The sequence below is a fragment of the Hyaena hyaena genome, unplaced genomic scaffold (assembly GCF_003009895.1).
Source record: "Hyaena hyaena isolate Hyena2069 unplaced genomic scaffold, ASM300989v1 scaffold_8, whole genome shotgun sequence".
Lineage (NCBI taxonomy): Eukaryota > Metazoa > Chordata > Mammalia > Carnivora > Hyaenidae > Hyaena > Hyaena hyaena.
The window spans coordinates 2,907,601-2,925,294 of NW_024080640.1; the positions used below are offsets into that span (position 1 = coordinate 2,907,601).

Here is a 17,694-nt window from a genome sequence, read left to right on the forward strand (position 1 = left end):
ATTTGATAATGCTTGCTATGTGCAAGTCTTCTGCTAAGTGTTTTACATGCATGAGCTTATTGAAAACTCAGAATAACCCTGTTCTGAGGTAAACACTATTATCTCCATTTAACATATGGGGAAACTGAGATGCAGAAAGTTTCGGTAACTTGGCCAGGTTCACAGAGAGTGTGGCAGAAGTGGACTTTGCATTCAGGCAGTTTGTCTCCACACCACTCAGCTATGCTGCATCCCTGTGATGTGAGCCAGCTTCTGTCTGGAATCCACAAATACAAAGTGATGACTGTGTCCCGGTGTTGAACAAATAATTTGGGGAATGTTGGGCCTCTCTCCCCGTCCCTGGTAAAAGCTACGTGCCTTTGTCTGGTGTAGCCACAGTGCCCGCCTGCCCCAGCCTGTTCCCGGCTATAGGGATGCTCTGCACTTTCTAATGCCAGGTGCTCCACTGTCCAGCAGTCCTCCCCTGTGTGCGTGAGTGCTCGCACACTTCCCTTTGCTCACCTGGGGGAGCCCATAGGTCTGTGTTTCTCCAGTTGCAGAAATTATAGAAGTGTTCAGCTGTCGAATTGTAGTACTTTCAGTGAGCAGGTCACTTTGCAATTAGTGAACATGTCTTACTTTCATTTGATGGGGGGAGGCGTATGTGCTATTTATACCAGGAGACATTGTTTTGGGGGGAAGTAAGTACATGATGTTCCCAAAGAGGTAAACCCAGCTTAAGAGTTGTTTCCTCACCCCCTAGAAGCTTCTGTCCACACTCTCCTGCCACCATTCAATTTATGCCAGCACTCTTGCAACGTCCCCACCTGTCTAGGGAAATAAAGACCAAGGTGGTAGAAAGTGCTGGCGACAATGTGCACCTCCACCCGAAGCTAGCTGGTGGCCAGTTTGGTTCCCCTGCCCCTCTCTGTGCCTTCCCTGTGGCTCTGCCTCCAGCCCTTCATTGGGTTCCACCAGAGAGTTGGAAATTGCATTTTTCTCCATTGCCTGACATCCAGAGGCCATCCACTGCCTGTGCTGTCCTGGCTCAGACCTGCGGCCAGCTACTTGCCTCACCCCCTCAGCGGGGAGGAGTGGGCTAGAAGACTAGGTCTGTTTAAAAATTAAAGCTGATTATAAGGCATTAACATTATACTTACAGAAAGAGCAGCCCTTCTCGTTTCTCTGCGGTGCAATATGTCCCTCTTTGTCCTGACCCGGCCGTGGCGACAGCCCTGCTGCTGAGGATCCCCCTTAAGACCCATCAGCACGAATGTCCTACATCTAAGAGACCGCACTCCGCCCTGCTGCACTGAGTGCACATTCTGCTCCCCATATCGGCTGCCAAACAAGCGGAATCAAGTTTTGAATTCCTTTAGAAAGAAAATTCGGTCTTCTCTTCACATTGACTATGTCTTCACCTTTCCACCTTGCTACTTTTCTTTGACCCTGTGAAAAATTTTTCAAGATATATGTGTCCCCAGTTTAACTTAATCTCAACTGTGCTCATTGGAATACCTTTGTTGTTGTTGTTATTTTTTAATTGATCTTTTTAGCAAGGGGGATAAGAAAGTAGATACATGAGGACAGAAATAAGGCCATGAAGTTCAGATAAGAGAGCAGGATTCCGGGGTGGGGTCCTTGCGTGAGAGATCGGAACACACATTCCTATTCCGCAAGACCTCCCAAGTGAGAGGACACCGCAGAGGTGTGTTCTGTACTGGTTATGACAAGGTAATGTGGCTGGATCTGTAGGAGAAAACGTGTGTGCCTTAATTCTCTGAGGAAACCAACCTTATGTGCATTATAAGGACATAAGGGCATCCTTAGCCTGCGGTCTTGGACCCTGAGAAATTCTATACAAGTTCTTTTTTCTTTTATCTATATATATATTTTTTTCTAATTTAAATTCAATTAGTTAACATACAACATAGTCTTGGCTTCAGAAGTAGAACCCAGTGATTCATCTCTTACAGATGACACCAAGTGCTCATCCCAACAAGTGCCCTCCTCAGTGCCCATCACCCATTTACTCCATCCCCCCACCCGCCTGCCCTCCAGCAACCCCCAGTTTGTCCTCTGTATTTAAGAGTCCCTAATGGGTTGCCTCCCTCTCTGTCTTTATCCTGTTTTTCCTTCTCTTCCCCTATGTTCATCTGTTGTGTTTCTCAAATTCCACATGTGAGTGAAATCTTATGATATCTGTCTTTTTTCTTAGCATAATACACTCTAGTTCCATCCACGTCTCTATACAAATTTTTTATAGTTTTCCAGGACCCATAGCTTTGATCAGATATGCAAATGAATTAGAGAATGGCCCCTTCCTCAGCCCCCCACCAAAGGATTAAGAGCCACTGCCATAGAAAGTGGTGGCTGGGGTCATGGAACTTTGTGGAGACCTGGTCTGGTGCTGAGAGTAAGAGGGGCAAGGGAAATGGGAGGGTCTGAAAGGCCTAGCTGCTTGTTCTAAAAGCTGCACTACCAGGCTCTGTGATCTTGGTCAAGCAAATTAGCCTCTCTGAGCCTTCACTGTAAAATTAGGCTAATGACAGTTCCATGCTAATGGGTTTGCTGTGAGCATTAAACAGAATGATTCCTGTAGAGTGCTTAGCATAAGTGCTTGGCGCATAGGTACACTATGAACAGAAAACTCTGACTAGCTGTCTCCATAATTTCATCTCCCCTTCGTTCCCCAGAATATGTTCAGTTGTACTCAGAATACAGAGTACTGTTGTGCTCTCCTGACTTTAGGACGGATCCAAATGCTTACCTTATGCAGTTGAAGTATTTATGTTCCACAGGTAAACACTGCAGAGAAATGGAAGTCCAGAAGCTCTTTCTGTATAGCCTCAAGTGAAGGAAATTGAAAGAACTTTGAAGGTGATGTTGTTTAATGGCTCCTGGATTTGGTCACATCACTGTCATCAGGCAGGGCTGCCGTTCTCATCCAGCTGTATTTGCCGTGGCCTTCATTATCCTAGGGTCATAATCCCTCTTCACATCTCACAACTGTATTGTATTTTACTCTCCATCATCAAGGGGGACTTTTTTCACTTCTCCCTTCTTCTCACCACCCCCTTCATCCATTATTACCCAGTAGATGTCCCTCTGTTCCAACTCTTCTTTAAAAATAAGAGCTAAAATGCCAGTCCTCATCTTGATAAAATGTAAAATACATCTCTCATTCTCCCTGTCTCTGTGCTCCTCATTCTCTGGACCCATTAGTCTATGGACTTGTTCCTGGAAGAGTCAATGGAGATGTCCGTATTTTTAAATTAATTTAGGAAATATGTCAGTGTTATTCCTCCCAAAAGGTACTAATATGCTATTCTAGTGTAGTAAATGTGTTAAATAAAGTTTTATTGTAAAGGTACATTTTCATTCACCATAAAGCATGATAGTAGCTTTGAAAAGAGCTGTTGCATTCTTTGCTACTGTATTATTTGTACCTTTAATCCCCAGATGATGAGCTCAGTGCCCCCAGCACTTGAAGCAGGGAGCCCCTGAGCAAACAATTTTAAATTTTTTAAAGCTTACTTATTTATTCAGAGAAGAGAGAGCGAGTGAGCTGGGGGCGGGAAGGGCAAAAAAGAGAGAGAGAGAGAATCCCAAGCTGACAGCACAGAGCCTGATGTGGGGCCCAAACTCACAAACCGCGAGATCATGACCTGAGCTGAAAGCAAGAGCAAACAGTGGGTGTTCAGGCTGCCCCACTGGAGCGTATAGGGCCCTCTTCTCCACCGACAGGAACTCCTGAGGGGAAGGTCTCAGTCAGACCAAGCTGAGGTGTTACCTATTCTGTCAGAAAAAGCAAATGAAGATTCATCTGTCATACAGCTCCTTTCCCTTCAGAAATATAGTAGGTCTTTTTAAAATGGAGATGAGGGTAGAGCACACTCCAAACCTGAATGTGATGAGGAGGGCTCTGAGCTGTGGTTCAGAAAGAAGAGGATGAGGAATGAGCCCGTGAGCCGCCTGCCGCTGGGCCGGCTGAGAAGTGGGCGCCAAGCAGCAGCCAGCGCCTGGGACATGGAGGCTTCTGGACAGCACTTCTTTGCAGACAGTGTTTCCCTATTTAACTCAGCTGACTTTTTTGTTAAAAGGAATAGTTTTCATTCTGGAAAACATGTTGGTAGGTATCATACCAGGAAAATAACTTTCAGTTTTGCTGTACTTTTGATTTACTATAAGCATTGACCATCATTATTTAGGCCCTTCATCATTTTCTTTTCTTTCTTTCTTTCCTTTTCTGTTTGTTTGGGATTTTTTTTTTTAAGTTTATTTTTTATTTATTTTGAGAGAGAGAGCAAGCAAGGGAGGGGCAGAGAGAGAGAATCCCAAGTCAGCTCCCCTCTGTCAACGCAGAGCCCAATGTGGGGCTCAAACTCACCAATTGTGGGATCATGCCCTGAGCCAAAATCGAGAGTTGGGACATTTAACTCACTGAGCCACCCAGGACCCCCATCCCTTTTCTGTTTTTACTACTATGACTGCCACTGTCACCATAACCCCCTTACCAGTCACTAAGCAAACACCCCTTGTATTATTCTACCTTCACCCAGTAAGGTGGTAGAACAGCGCTTCTGAGCCCTACTTGGCAGAGGCAGCTAAAGCTAGGCCTTGCCTGTCACTCAGCAACTAACCAGTGAAACTGGAAACCAAACCCAGTTTTCCAGCACTCTCTACTGATGGCTGTGGGCCCCCTTCTTTCCTCTTCACTCCCTCTTGCCAACCCAACCAACCGAGGAAGTCAAGGGGATCTAAAGCAAGTGAAAAATCATTGTCTTTATCGTTCATCTGATTCATCTGTTCCTTTGTGTGGGTCGCTCTTTTGCAGGATTGTTTTAAGGAGTGGCTATAGCATATTTGACTCACTTTACAAGTCACTGTCATGGGGTGTCTGGATGGCTCAGTCGGTTAAGCGTCCGACTCTTGGTCTCCACTCAGGTCATGATCTCAGGGTTCATGAGATCGAGCCCCGCATCAGGCTTTGCACCGAGGGCGTGGCGCCTGCTTGGGATTCTCTCTCCCTCCGCCCCACCCTGCTCTCTGCACAGTTGCATGCACTCTCTCAAAATAAATTGATTCTTTTTTTTTTTAGTTTGTGTCATGATAAATTTTAGCAGAGGCAAATAAAATAAATGGCATTAGAACCCAAGATCTAAAGGGGGGCTAATACAGTAGCTACCATTTGTGGCTGTTTGAATTTAAATGTAAATTAAGTAAAACAAGGAGAGCCTGGGTGGCTCAGTCGGTTAAGTGTCCTACTCTTGATTTCAGCTCAGGTCACCATCTCACAGTTTGTGAGTTCAAGCCCCATGTTGGGCTCTGGCTGACAGTGCAGTCTGCACTCCCTTGGTCTCCGTCCCTCCTCTGCTCATTCTCTCTCAAAATAAATAAACTGGAGCACTGGGGTGACTCAGTCAGTTAACCATCCGACTTTTGCCCAGCTCATGATCTCATGGTTCGTGGGTTCCAGCCCCACATCAGGCTCTGTGCTGACAGCTCAGAGCCTGGGCCTGCTTCGGATTCCGTGTCTCCCTCTATCGCTGCCCCTCTCCTGCTCACGCTCTGCCTCTCTCTGTCTCTCTCAAAAATAAACAAACATTAAAAATTTTTTTTTTAATTTTAAGTAAAATAAATTCAGTTAATGGGTTACATTAGCCACACTTCAAGTGCTCAACAGCCATGTGTGGCCTGAGTAACTGAATTTTTTACTCTTAATTTATTCACATTTTTAAAAATATTTATTATTTATTTAATAAGAGAGCATGAGTGGGGGAGAGCGGCAAAGGGAGAGAGGGACATAATGCAGGGCTCTATCCCAGGACCCTGGGATCATGACCTGAGCCAAAATCAAGAGTCAGATGCTCAACCAATTGTACCACCCAGGCGCCCTATTCACATTTAAATTTAAATAGCCCCAGGTAGGTGGTAGCTAGTGTAAGGAACCGCACAGATACTGAACATTTCCGTCGTGGCCGAGAGGTGTATTGGACGGTGTATTGGACGGCACTGATCTAAAGGCTGTAGCAAGAAGACCGCTCTTCTGACAAGCTGTGCCCCCGCTGCACCAGCACTTCCGGAGCCTTGCCTCCCAGTGACCTTCTCAGCTCACAGACAGCATGGCTTTGCTTAAAAAAGAAAAAAAAAAAAAAACCTACCATGTGACTGACATAATCCACAACGGGCGAACAGCTGGGCAGGAGGGTTGCAAGAAGAACTGGCCTATTTTTGTGACCACAGAGCCTCATAGGAAAACCTGAGACAAGAGGAAGCACAGACACTCTAGACCCGCTTCTCTCTTTACGCACAACCCGGGCCACTCACACACTTCCACCCAGAAGCCTTCCAGATGCAGATTTCCCTTCTTGGCTATAGGCATCTTGAGGCAAGGCGCATAAATGATTTAGAGTGACTCCAGAAAGGATCAAATATCCAGAGCCTGGAGGGTCACAGGCCGAAAGTAGCCATTACTATTGGATGAATTACAGATTTCACAGTGAAAACGTGGCTGCTTCTGAAATAGGAACGTGAAGCTTTATGCTGGGGCTCTCAATTCTAGAATACCCAGAGGGGTTGACAGTTTCCTGCCTCAGATATGTTACTTCCCGGCCCTTTTCTAGCACTGAAGCCTGTCCTCCTTCCGGACTCCCTTCACAGTTACCTACTGTCACAGGGAAATGGCAAGTTTTCTGACTCCCCACCCTTCCCCATCCAGGGAGATAAGTCAATTGCACTAATTTTAGGGGCAGTAGAGAATTTTTTTAATGTTTATTTATTTTTGAGAGAGAGGGACAGAGTGCAAGTGGGGGAGGTGCAGAGAGAGGGGAAGGTGAAGCAGGCTCCAGGCTCTGAGCTGTCGTCATAGACCCTGACGTGGGGCTTGAACTCACAAATTTCGAGATCATGACCTGAGCCAAAGTCAGATGCTTAACCAACTGAACCGCTCAGGTGCCCTGGGAATATTTAGTCCGAATCTTTTTAGTGTCTGGAGCATTGTAAGCATGCAATAACCCAACTGCTATTGCTACTACTACTACTATTTTGCTGCTGCTGCTGCTGCTGCTGCTGCTGCTGCTGCTGCTGCTGCTGCTGTTGTTGTTAAACACTCACACTGAATGAGAAGGAAATTAATCTTCAGGGGGTTCACCCTTAGCTCTTCCAGGACACATTCTTAGGATCTGGTCCAGTGAGCCTCCATTTGGAGGAAGAAAGTAGTGCTTACGCTGAGAATCCCAGCTTTAGAAAGCCTCTGTTACTAATGAAAACGTATTGTGTCCCTCAAGAGTGCTATGGGGACAGAATTACTAGGTCTTTCCTGGCACTCATCAGACATAGCTCCCACAGTTGGAGAGGCTTCTGGTTGTCAGAATTCTTGGTGCCTTTGTCTGCCCCCTACAAAAATGCTAAGCTCTGGGTACCTTCAGAAGGACCAGGACTGCCTCGTGAAAGTGCCAGTGTGATGTTTTGATTCGTCTTTCTCCTTGCAGAGTCTGCAAGTCCAGAGGGGGATGTATCGTCTCCCTTATGCCATTATAGACTAGGGTGGCCTCAGGCATTCATCATTTTTACACCAGGAGTTACTAATCTAGGCTCTGCTACTTGAAGACTGCAGAAAGAAAGAGCCATACAGTGAAATGACGGGCCGCTACTCCTTGATCTCCATTCTTAATACTCATCTGAGCCACAGACCTGTCCTTCCGATGTAGCTTTTAGATACTCCCCATATTAAAAGCTGAATGCCTCCAGAGTTGGCCCCTCGAGGCCCCAGAGGGAATAGCACGTGTTTTCCAGCCAGGTTAGCACACCGTCATCTTTCCCTCAGTCTGACTGTGTCGGGTATTCTCAGCTTGGGGACCTTGGTGAGCCGAAGTATTCTGACCAGAGGACTCAGACCAGAGCTTCAGGGCAGAGTTCCCCAGAAAGGTGCCTGGCACCTGGCAGGTGGGCTGACCAGTCTCCTCTCCATCCCCGATGTTAGGAGGGCCAAGTTACATGTTTCCTTATCTCATTCTCCTTCCCTTTAGGTTCCCACATCTTTCTGAGTCTTTGTATTCGAAAGGCAGATTCTGGTCTTAGATGATTCCAGCAGAATCTTGGTGCCTGTCATTGCAGGTAATATTCTGTAAAGGGAAAAATAAAATTTTTTTTTTTGGCATACCAAATCCAGAGCCGTGGTTGGACAACTTTCATTGGAGTCATTTCTGTTTAATCTGTGGATGAAAAAGTAGGTTTTAACTGAGCATGTGAAAAGGGGATTGATGACTGTTAACACAAGAGCCAGAATATTGTGACAGGAAAAATTCCTACAGATCGAAGTCTTTAAGGTTCTCGGAGCCTCGGACTTTCCTCTTTTCATTGATGCTTCCATTAGGATTTTGAAGGAACATCAGCACACTGTTATTAACCCTGCTGGCCTGTGCATCGCAGCCAGTATGGTTTGGGGCCCTCTGGCTCTCAGGTTACCTGTGTAAATACGGGGATTCACTTCCCAGCTCTACCATTTGCTTAATAAAGAGCAAATGTGCAGAACCCAGCAGCACCAGCAGCAGCCCGGCAGAGCCGTAATCTGAACGGGATAAACATGCTTCCTTTTTGTAAGATGCTCTCTCCCCATCCTCCTGCCAAGAGCAGGATATCAAATGAAGGGGAGGTTGCGGTTGGAGTCAGTAAAGTGAATGTCTAAGTGGCACCTGCTCCATTCAGCAGATCTGCTTTCCCGGGGCCCCCACTGCACATCTGCTCCTGACAAAGCCTCTTTTCTCCTCCTGTTGGTCAGACCGAGAGCAAAGGCCTAGCAAGGAGACATGCTGGTTTTGCTCTGTCAGTACAATTGCCTGTGACATTATAATTACACCAAATCTTCATTATTAGAAAGGCCCCAATTGAGAGATTTTCAGAGCCTAAATGGGGTTTTCGAAGTGAAATTGATAAACACAACTTTTCCATTGTAAAGCTAGCAATTGGATCTGCAAATCATTGAAGGGGTCTATATATGGAAACGGAGACACTGCTCTGAGTGAGACTACAAAAACCCTGCTATCAGATTGGCGCATGAAAGAGGCGTCCAGCAATACTGATTTTACCCAGCCCAGCCTTTCCATACTGCTGGTAGTACTCTCGTGTAGGGCTATATTATATTGTTCTCAAATGCTGATAGAGTTTCTCACCTAGGGGCCCTGGAGGGTGGGAGGTGTTAGAAGAAGTTGATGGGGTAGAGCAGCAAAGGAGAAAACCCGATGATCTAAGAGAAATGCCAGGAAAATATATTTTAGGTGAATGCAGGGCATCCAGTTTCAGATTGAGTTTCCATTTAACAAAGGCACCTCTTATCATGTTCTACGGTGTGTGTATGATCGAAGCATGTTTATGATGTGGAGTTGGCTCACTGGGAGCTCTGGAAAGGTTTTAGAGCTGCACTCTGGCTATGCACACTTTAAGTAAAGTCAAAGTAAAGATGGCGTTCCTCAGTCCTACTAGCTACGCTTCACGTGCTCTCTAGCCGCCATATTGGCCAGTGCACAAATAGAACATGGCCCTCTTTACAGTGGGTTCTGGTGGACAGCAATGTTGTAGAGATTAGTCTCAACCCTTCAAAATGGGTTGACTGCTTCAGCAAGCCTTGGAGTTTCTGTTTCAGCCTTGTTTGGAGGTGGGGAAGAGAATTTGCCTGGATGTTTTTGGAACAACTCCTTCCAGCCATGTTACTTTATCTTTCCACCTTAAAAAATTGTTTTCCTCCAGGAGTCTGTCCTTTCCCCACCCCTCCCACACACCCAAAATAATAATAATGAATTATACCCATCAGAAAGGACTTTAATTCTAAGAAGGTCTGCTTTCAGCTGACCTACTCCCTGATCTACCCTTCCTAAACCTTTCACAGCCCTGCTGTCTGCCTGGAGGGTTTTCTCATTAAACAGAGCTTCTGACTAACAAGAGCGCACTGGATGCTCAGGGGCCAAGAGTGTGTATGTGAATTGTTCATTTTGTTTACACCGTGGAATGTGGACAACACACTGGAGTGGACCATTGAGCTGGCGGCACCTTCCATTTCCAGCAGCTCTGGGGAACCAAGGGCAGGATCTTTCCTCCCTCACTTGTCTCCCTCTAGAAGCCCCTGCATGGTTGCTTTGACTCCTGAGAGGAAACCTATGTGAAATAACAAAACTACCTTGAATTTAGATATTCTTTTTCTCAAGAACTTAAGTCCTGTAAATATAATGTTCCTTATCCTCATAGCAGCCCTATGAGACAGAAGTAGCCTTTGTTTTATAAATGTAAATATAGTCAACACTCAGTTGCCACATACAGATTATCTGTCATGCAGATTACTTGTGACACATTTTAAATCCTTGGACAGTTTCTCTCAACAAGCCAGCATAAGGCTGGACCATCTCCTCCACCCCCCACCCAGCTGCCAGGTACTTAAGGAACACAAATTAGCTTTCATATTAGCTTAAGGAAGACATAATTAGGAAAGTAAGTCTGCTGCAAGAAAAGTGCATCATAAATTCCAGTTTATGGGAGAAATGGCTGACCCACCCTTCGGCTCAACTAAGAGCCAACTGTAAGATCTACTTTTACAAACATGCACACCATTAGCGCTCAGTGTGCTGGCATGTTTACTGAAGGATTCGTAGAGCCCTCCATGGGAGGTTGTCAGAGATGGCTTTGTACCCTGGGCATTGGGGCGTACAGGGGAGACAGTGTCCTGTGGCTGCTCCTCCGTGCCACGCCCTGGTGGCCCATCTTGCTCAGTGCTTTCTAAAAGTTCTGTGTTGTCAGACTCTGTCTGGCCAACCGCCCGTTGCAAGCAGAGGCTGACCAAGCATCGCAGGGGGCTCACCTTTGGGAAAGAAGGCAGCAGCCACAGTTTAAGTTACCAGAGGCACCACATCCACACAGATGGCAGACCGCTCCGTTCTCTGGCCCATCCACCGGCCACCAAATGGTCTTAGCCACTGATGATTTTGTGCAGAGATAACAACATGGAGATTCCTCTACTGTTATTCCTTCTGGCTTCGGGCAGAAGCTGGAACTCTTTTATAAAGAACTTGTTGGGGTGCCTGGGTGGCTCAGTCGGCTAAGCGTCTGACTTCAGCTCAGGTCATGATCTTGCAGTTCGTGGGTTTGAGCCCCACGTCGGGCTCTGTGCTGACAGCTAGCTCAGAGCCTAGAGGCTATTTCAGATTCTGTGTCTCCCTCTCTCTGATCCTTCCCTGCTTGTGCTCTCTCTCTCTCTCTCTCTCTCTCAGAAATAAACATTAAAAATTTTTAATAAAAAAAAGAACTTGTCCCCATTATCAATTTGATTATGGTAAATACAGTCCAGATAGGAAAGGCAGGATAAATAGTTGAACAAAGTGAAGTTTATTGAGATAGAGTTCTTCCTTTGACTATTAAACCCCATAACTATTTATTTCTACTTTCCAGTGTACTGTCTTCAGGTGTCTTACTGCCTAAAGCCAACTTAATTCTGCTCTTTATGTGCTCTTAGAATGTTCTAGTGTTTGTTTTATAAATGGTACTCTACAGATTGTGCTTAGTCAGGGATTGATAAATAATAGAACATCTTTGGAAGCTTTTTTGCCCCAACCTATCCATGTTCAGTTAGAAGAGGCAAGGGCTGGGGCACCTGGGTGGCTCAGTCAGTTGAGCATCCACCTTCAGCTCAGGTCATGATCTCGCGGTCAAAGGGTTCAAGCCCGGCATCAGGCTGACAGCTCAGAGCCTGGAGCCTGCTTCAGATTCTGTCTCCCCCTTGCTCTTTGCCCCTCCCCCACTCATGCTCTGTCTCTGTCTCAAAAATAAATGTTTAAAAAAATTTTTTTAAAGAGGCAAGGGCTGGACAGTGGGCACATTTGGAATGTAGTAGGGGTAGGGTTTCTTGTGCTAATCTCTCTCCTCTTGTACCTGTTTGAAATTTTTCATAATAAAAAAATAGAAAGTAATAACAGAAAAATAAATAAATCTCCATACCCAACTCTTAGATAGCTCCTGATTGGCTCTTGTATTCATTTCCACACCTGACTGTTGCAGAGCCTTAGTGTGGTAACTTTCCCCAGAGCTTTCCATCGTCTTGGTACCATGGGGCACCTGGCTGGCTCAGTCAGTGGAGCATGGGACTCTTGATCTCGGGGTTGTAAGTTTGAGCCCCACAGTGGGTGTAGAGATTACTTAAAATCTTTAAAATATATATATCAACACTTTCTATATTGCTAATACCCTTCTATTAATATATAGACTTTAGGGACCTTGAGTGTCCCCCTTCCTCCCAGTGATTTCTTCTGGATATTACTAAGCACCTCTTCTCTGTACAGTCAGATCAGATGTCCTCCTAATAAACACATATGTGTCCCACAGACTTTAGTTGAACACTTCTCTCCTGCCATTTTCAGTTTGAAGCCCTATTGGTCAGATCAGCAGGCCTTGAAGTCAGCTCGTTCAGCCCCACGCTGGGAGCCCAGCCTGTAGGATAACACACCACAGCAGTTCTGAAGCACAAAACCCTGGCTTGGTGAATGTTCCTGGACACCACTAGTTTCAAACAGAAACTGTAAAATTGTACCTCTTACTAACAGAGTCAAAATGAATTTATTTTTAACATTTGGCTTAAGGGAGGAAGGCAAGAGGAATTCCCTCGTGGTCTGAAAAATTAGGCAAAGGACAGAGTCTCTGCTATGAAAGATATCGCAGAAAGTGGCTTTTCCAAGAGAGGGCTCATGCTCTCTAGCAAGAGGGGAGAAGCCCCTGTGTGCCACAAGCGCCTGGGACCCCAAGGCACCGCGAGGCTGCTGTCGGCTTCATGAGAATACTCAGTACGCCAAGTGTAATACATATTTTAATCCATAAATCCTTCAAATGCACCCAAAAGCCACGGACTTAGAAAACACGGAAAAGGAAGATTAAATGTCCCAGAAGCAGCTAATATAACAACCGATGATTGGGAGAGAAATACTTTTTCTGTTTCCTACTTGCCTCAGTGTCTGAGGGATACCTGGGTCTCCTTTTCATTTGCTACTGACATTCTTTTCGTGACCTTGCCCTGAGACTGTCCTCTTTCTTTCTGGTCCCTGTTTGTCATTCCCGGCTTCTTTATCTGCCGCCCGCCTACTGGACTAGCCTCTCTCCCTGACTTCCTTTCACATTCTCCCAACGCTATACCATGCCTGTTTTTCTTCATACAATAGTGGCTTGTCTTAGACTTTGGTCACTGGTGTAAATTCTTTCTCAAGCCCGCAAATACGATTTTAAAGGACTTCCCTCCTGCCTGTCACCCCTAGAAACCCCTGAAGATAACCCTCGATGGCTCTTTAAAAACTGCAGAGTATTACTTAGGGAATATAATTTATGATTTTATCTCTTATTTATTCCTATCTGTTCCACAGTCTTCTGGATCCCTGTTTAAACCAGCATTTTCCTGGTACCTGTAGCTTAGCTTTCACATCCATAAGCTACAGACATTACATTGTAAATTTTTCCTTTGAGTTTTAAGAATCCTTTCTCTTCCACCACATGTGTTTATTTGATAAATGTATGTGTTTAGCTCTCTATTTTTCTCTCACAACCATCAACATTTTTCTCCCAATGAAAGAGATTTCCATGACCAACTTGGAAGGCCTTTGGGCTGAAAGATTCAGTTACAGCAAACAACAATTCCCAAAGGTTTCCCAGATTGTGAGGGCAAATGAAAGGCCCATTCTTCCCCAGGCCGTCTGTCCTGCTCTATCTTGTCACGGGCTGCGGTGGGGTGGGGGGAGGGCAGTCTGGTTCCGGGTGACCGTGGCCAGGCCTGTAACTCTGCTCTGCTAGGCTTGAGCCCATGTTGTTATTATCTGGAGGAGTTTACACGCTTATCAGAGTGATGACATCATATCATACTGCCCCTGACTATATATTTAACATCCTTGCTATTGATCAGTGGTTTAGCCTGGATTATTTATTTACCAATGCGCTGAGTCAGCAGCTATGTCCTAGATGTCAGGGTGCAATTCCAGTGCCAGTTCTGACCATCGCTGCATTTCAGAAAGGAAGCTGCCCGCCAGTCCATCTGCCCTGATTTCATGGCTTTTATCTCTAATCTTTACATCTTTGAAGTCCTTTGGCAAATGATGTGCTTCCTGGCAGGAGCAAATCACTGCTGAAAGGAGATCTGTGCTGTCTCTGCTTTCCTTTATGTTTTCCGAGAGCTTTAGTCTAACGTCTGTGACCCCACCGGACTGCATCAAACCTCTCATTCAAAGTCATCTTCGAAAAGTAGCTGACATTCATTGTACACCTACTGTGTGCCAGGCACTGTGCCAGACTTCACTGATGTCAGCACATCTAGTCCTCGACAGCCCTGTGAGATTAGTAACTGCCATTTTACATTTGAAGAGAGTAAGGTTCACAAGCCATTCTATGGCAGACCTGGGAGTCACATGTAGTCCTTCTGATCGGCAAACCTTTAAAGGAAATAAAGCGGCCTATTTAACCGTCACACAGAGTGCACGGGAACTACCATACAGCATGTGGTCACCCTACCTTAAGAGTCTTGTGAAAATCCTGCTGCCCCTGGGAACAGAGTGAAAGGCTTCAGGGTTCTCAGTGGAGGCCAAGGCTAATAGGAATGTAAACAAGTTTCTGAAAATCACGAAGAATGTGATCTGTAGTCATATTTAATTAGTAAGCATCTACTGTGTTGAAGCTGCCCAGTATTTTAAAGACACTGTCCCATCAACGGTCTAAGCAAGTGGATTATACAGAGAACAACAACTAACAGGTTAGCAAAGAGCCGGTGCTAAATGGTGGAGGGAAGGTAAATCACAGGAAGGAAAGAACCTGATGGGCCATTCTATCTATGATAACTCCATGAAAGATTTGGAAATTGTTAGAAGAATGGGACCCACGTTGGCAGGGGATGATTCTAGGCAGAGGGATCTGCCCGAGCAAATATATATGATGGTTAGGGTACCCTAAGGGGACAGGTATGGTTGTAATGAAGAGAAAACATAGAGTGTTTGTGGGAAAGGCTGATGTAATCCTTCAAACTAATAGCTCTTTGGATGTTATTTTTCCCATAGTAGACAGCCGTCAAAACTCATTTGGGGGGTTGGGGAGCAGGGTTGGGATGACCATTGCCAAACAGTATTTCAAGAAGATTTAGCTAACTGTGATATGTAGACGTACTCCTCAAATCACAGAATACCAAAAGAGTTTGTGCTGAGGAAAGTAAATGAATTCCCCTAAGTAAATAAATTGCATACATATGCATACACACACGTACACGTGTGTGTTCCATTATGCAGTAGGTGAGTGATGGGACTCATTACCTCAGGAGAGGTCAAGAATAGAGTAGATCAGCTCATGAATGATAAATTCAGAGTGTGCAAGGCTGTGACCCTAACCTTTAACGTTACTCTCGTTGGCGCCCGTGGTCTACCACAAAGCATCCCCTCGTTCCCCCATCAGAGACAGACTGCTACAAACCTCATGGCCCCCTGTTTTACAGGAAACAAGGTCAAGTCCCTTAACGTGAGCAAATGGTCACTTATATGACAAGACCAGACCAGGCTTATGAGTAGGTAGTATTAGCTGCCACCAATGTCATATGATTTGAGAGGCTCGAAAACAAATGTCTGTCCAAAAGTATATTCCCCTGTCACTTGTCCTTCCTTAATCTTAAATCCCACTGTGAGGTAGAATTTTTTTGTTTGTTTGTCTTATTTATTTTTGAGACAGAGAGAGACAGAGTGTGAGTGGGGGAGGGGCAGAGAGAGAGGGAGACACAGAATCTGAAGCAGGCTCCAGGCTCTGAGCTCTTAACACAGAACCCGATGCGGGGCTCGAACCCACGAACTGTGAGATTGTGACCCGAGCCAAAGTTGGACACTTAACCAACTGAGCCACTTAGGCGCCCCGTGAGAGGTAGATTATTTTGAGTCTTGAAAGGAAGTGGGCTGAGCAGAACAGTTAGGAGTCCCCCCATTACTGCACCTATGAAATTTTAAAACAAAAAAAATTTTTTAATGTTTAATATAAAGAGACAGCACAAGCTGAGGAGGGACAGAGCGAGAGGAAAACAGAATCTGAAGCAGGCTCCAACCTCCAAGCTGCCAGCAGAGAGCCCAATGTAGGGCCCAAACTCACAAGCCACGAGCTCATGACCTGAGCCAAAGTTGGACGCTTAAACGACTGAGCCACCTAGGTGCCCCTGTACCTATGAAATTCTGAAGTATAAATATCCTCTTAAGCCGTCGTACTCTTTGATATTTATCCTTTTTTTTTTTTTTTTTAATGTTTTTTATTTATTTCTAGGAGAGAGAGAAAGAGAGACAGCGTGAGCAGGGGAGGGTCAGAGAGAGAGGGAGTCACAGACTGAAACAGGCTCCAGGCTCTGAGCTGGCAGTCAACACAGAGCCCGACGCAGGGCTCGAACTCACGAACCGCGAGATCATGACCTAAGTGAAAGTCGGACGCTTAACCGACTAAGCCACCCAGGCGCCCCTGATATTTATCCTTGTATATGTGAGAAATTGCAACACATTAAGCACAATAGCAAAAGATTGAAAAGCCAGGATGTGAGTCATCAGAGCACCGGTTAATAAAAATCAAGCACCTCCAGTTCCTTTCGTAGTACGTGAGCATGATGATCGGGTGTTCACACTGTCCTGTGACGCGTCTCAAACCTTGCTATGACATTGGCATGCTGCCTGTCTGACGTGAAACAAAACTTAAGCACCTCCATACAAATGGAATACTCTGCAGCCGTTTGCTCTGTGTTGTAAGTAAAGATCTCCAAAAAAGCAAGGTGCAGAAGAGCATGAATATATGCATTGTTGGAATGGGGAAAATAAGCAGTGTACGCATTTCCAAATGCACAGTCTTGGGTAGGGGAGGGAGACTGACTCTTTTCAATCCTGTGTCCTTTCTGTACCTTTTTTACTATGTCCTTGGTGTGTTACCTGTTTTTCAAAATTAAGTTTCTGTTTAAAAATAGAGATTCCCCTGAAAAGGGGAAACTTAAGAGACAGATGATCACCTGGTGAGAAATGATGGCCCTGATGAGAGGAACAAACTTGGAGCCCTCTGAGTGGAAGCCTGGCCGCCTTGGAGGTCAGTCTTCTTGCATGTCCTCCCCCAGAAGGTCACCTGACTTTGAAGGGTGTCAGGTGGAAAGTGTGTGAGCTGTGTCAGAGCTAGCCTCGCCCAGGGATCTGAATTTCTGGAGCCTGTGCTGATACCCATTGTGTCATGAAAGTTTTAGCAGGTCCCTCTGGCTACGGTGGAGCAATGGCTGGAGCAGGGCGATTACAAAGGAAGAGAAAACGTAGTCCTGGCAAGAGAGGATAGGAGTTTGTCCAGGGAGGCAGCAGAGAGAAGTGGCTGAAGTCTGGGTTTATATTTGAAGGGCGAGTGGACAGGATTTGCCAATGGATCGTATGTGAAGTCAGAGGTGGCTGCAGTTTGGGCCTGGGCGACCGAGGGGTGTGGTTGGGCAGGACGGGGAGGGGTGTGTCTGACCACGTGGGCTCAAGTGCGTGATACCCAGGGGGGAGGGAGGGGAGCAGGGTCAGGTCTTATTGTCTTTTGCAGGGAAATGTGGTCCTGGAGCCAGCAGCTCCCCCAGAGATTTTAGTCTGGCTGCTGCTTGACAAGGAAATCCTTGTGCCGGGACCATAGCTCCTGAGACTCCTTTGGCCTCTTCCCAGTTTGGCCAGTTCTGTAAGCCTC

General features: G+C 45.8%; 1 protein-coding gene and 1 pseudogene across 3 annotated transcripts in view; both read left to right on the forward strand.

The window, feature by feature from the left end:
* NRF1 (nuclear respiratory factor 1) overlaps positions 1-17,694 on the forward strand; it is a 145,628-nt gene that overhangs the window by 121,240 nt on the left and 6,694 nt on the right. The window lies entirely within an intron of this gene.
* Positions 16,586-16,683, forward strand: LOC120239668 (annotated as a pseudogene).